Source organism: Amphimedon queenslandica, unplaced genomic scaffold (genome assembly GCF_000090795.2).
Source record: "Amphimedon queenslandica unplaced genomic scaffold, v1.1 AMPQUscaffold_13452, whole genome shotgun sequence".
NCBI lineage: Eukaryota > Metazoa > Porifera > Demospongiae > Haplosclerida > Niphatidae > Amphimedon > Amphimedon queenslandica.
In genome coordinates this window covers 78,441-80,891 of record NW_003546312.1, presented here as the reverse complement: position 1 = coordinate 80,891, position 2,451 = coordinate 78,441, and the positions used below count along the sequence as shown (strand labels likewise).

At 36.1% G+C, this 2,451-nt stretch overlaps 1 long non-coding RNA gene across 3 annotated transcripts; it reads right to left on the bottom strand.

Annotated features, from left to right (window-relative positions):
- Positions 1 to 258: 258 nt before the first annotated feature.
- Positions 259 to 1,653, bottom strand: LOC109581255 (uncharacterized). 3 transcript variants are annotated; one of them, XR_002184566.1, is made up of 4 exons: positions 1,345 to 1,653; positions 1,123 to 1,297; positions 677 to 957; positions 259 to 526 (listed from the first exon to the last, which is right to left on the bottom strand). It is a non-coding gene; the product is annotated as an uncharacterized LOC109581255 (long non-coding RNA). The 3 variants fall into 3 exon arrangements; XR_002184565.1 differs by having other exon boundaries at positions 259 to 765; positions 837 to 957; XR_002184564.1 differs by having other exon boundaries at positions 259 to 957.
- Positions 1,654 to 2,451: the final 798 nt, after the last annotated feature.

Here is a 2,451-nt window from a genome sequence, read left to right as displayed (position 1 = left end):
CATTCATTGAATCAATCATCAACTTGCAAGGCATAGATCAGTTATGCAGCATAGATGGAAATGTAATGTAACAGTTCATTCATTAAAGTTTATTATATGTATGACAACAAGAACTATCAAAAATAGCCAACAAAAATTCCTATATTGGCTTCTTCATGCACTTATTATAGTGACCAGTTCATTACTTGTTGCATCCAAGATCAATGGGCACTGTATACCAGAGTTGTCAATCCTTGCACATCCTCCTTGATTATTCACACCAAACCCATTGCATCCCAATCCATTGGTCCATGGTTTGTAAAGTAGGGTACCGGCACCTCTATCATACCTTGGCTTGTAACAGCTCTTTGGTGGCCACCACTGGTATAGATCCATGTCATCGTCATACTCTGGTCCACAGAAATAGCTGTTATATTCCCAGGAAACTGTGGCAACTCTCATGTAGTTTTCCAGATAATATTCCTCATTTTCATCACATTTATCTCTTGTGAACGTTTTTGTTGCAGTGCATAATGGAAAATTTGCCCTAGCAAGAAGTGAACATTTAAAATATGCAATTTTAAAATTTTTATGGTAAAGGTACATGCAACTGTATCAATTAACATTATTTCATTTTTTATATCATCTACACATAATTATATTTGAATGTACACACATATAATGATCACACACTGACCAGCAAGTGGCATAGTCATAGGATGACATTCTAGGGAACCAGGCATAATCGTATTTAATTTCATCTTCTCTAGCATAAACAACAGGATCCTACAAAAGACAGCAAAGCAATATGTTAGAAATACATGTACATATGCATGTTTTTGTGTGTCTAAATTCACTGTTTCTGGTTGAATGTGATCAGGGAATGAAGAGCTGTAGAGCTCATTTGGAAGATTATACAATCTCAGTATATTGTCATTATTGTAAGTCAATACACAAGTACCACTACCATCAGGAGACCTAAAACAGATAAACAGAAATATTTGTACGTGAAATTAGCGACATCAAATGACTGCTGCTGTTGTTTTAATTACCCTTGCATGAATGTGTAAGTACTGATCATGTGTGACATGCAATCTAACTTGACTACGCAGTGATCATTAATAAGTAGTGCTATTATCATACCACTTGAAGTACACACGCAACTGTCTTCGTTATTCATTTTTAGCCTCTACGAGAAGTTGAGGGCCAGTTTCAAGATCATACAATTCAGTAATAGGATCATTTATCAATGATAGCATCATCATTGGTGTCTTCGTGGGTGTGGCATTGTCTACGTCTCATCCCCGCTCCCTTCCACCTGAATACATCATAATAAACATTTAAAAGAGAAATTATGGAGCTAACTATATGCCTAGGCTCAGGCTTTGCCACATTTGAATTTTGAAAACATCATTCAGTCAACAGTACACTGCAAGGTACACTTCAAAATAATTGAGCCCAATCCTGGGGGCTTGCCCATATGTGCACGAAGATGTCTGTTATATCAAAATTTTGTCCTACTCGTCAAAATTGTGTTGCTATTTTTTTATCCTAGGATAAATGATTGTGCTGCTACTTTTTGTCTTATTTGAAATGTTTGTCCTAGTACCTTCCTAAGATAAAGATTGGCTGCCAAAATTTGTCCTGGGTTCAAATTTAGCAGTAAATTTGTCCTAAGGTTTTTACAAATTCTCTGCCCTTCATAAACTTTTAGGCTATTTCAACATCTAGATATATAGCTAGATCTATAAGGCCTTCTTGCTGCATAAAGTTTGTACTTTGTAGTATCTATGCTTGTTGCCATCATTGCAATTGATTATCTAACCTTTCAAGTTGGGAGGAAAAGCAGCTTGCATGTATGTGCTGCTACTTCTGGCATTCAAGAAGAAGTGCAACTGCAGGAATCTATATGTTGCAGCAGACTTTCTTTATGCCAAAGCTTTTTAAATTTTAATAATCAAACAGCTATTGCAGTGAGGCCACATACCATAGGTGCCTCGTTATTACATAGGGACTGAGTGGCTTGAATGAGTTTCAGTACTCTCACAATTCGATCAGGTGTTAACAAATGCAAGGTAGACACTTTTATGTTCATTATGAGCCAACCACTATAATTTATAACAAAATATAATTTCATGATTTTATAATTCTTGATTCGATTCTTTATGCTCAGACGTGTTTTAACATACTATCTAGTGCTTTCAGACTACACTAGTAAACAAGAGCTGCGTAATAAAGTACTGATTGCTATAAGACTAGAACAAAAAAATTTAAAAAATTATTTAGTGTAGGGTTGAGCCTCTGTTGGATTTGAACCTATAAAATGAATTCAAACAAGCCCCTGTAGGGTTGCTGGTTTCAAACTATAAAATGAATTCAAACAAGCCCCTGTAGGGTTGCATCACCATTGAAACACCAACATGTCAACCCTACACTGCAAGCCCCTGTAGGGTTGCTGGTTTCAAACTATAA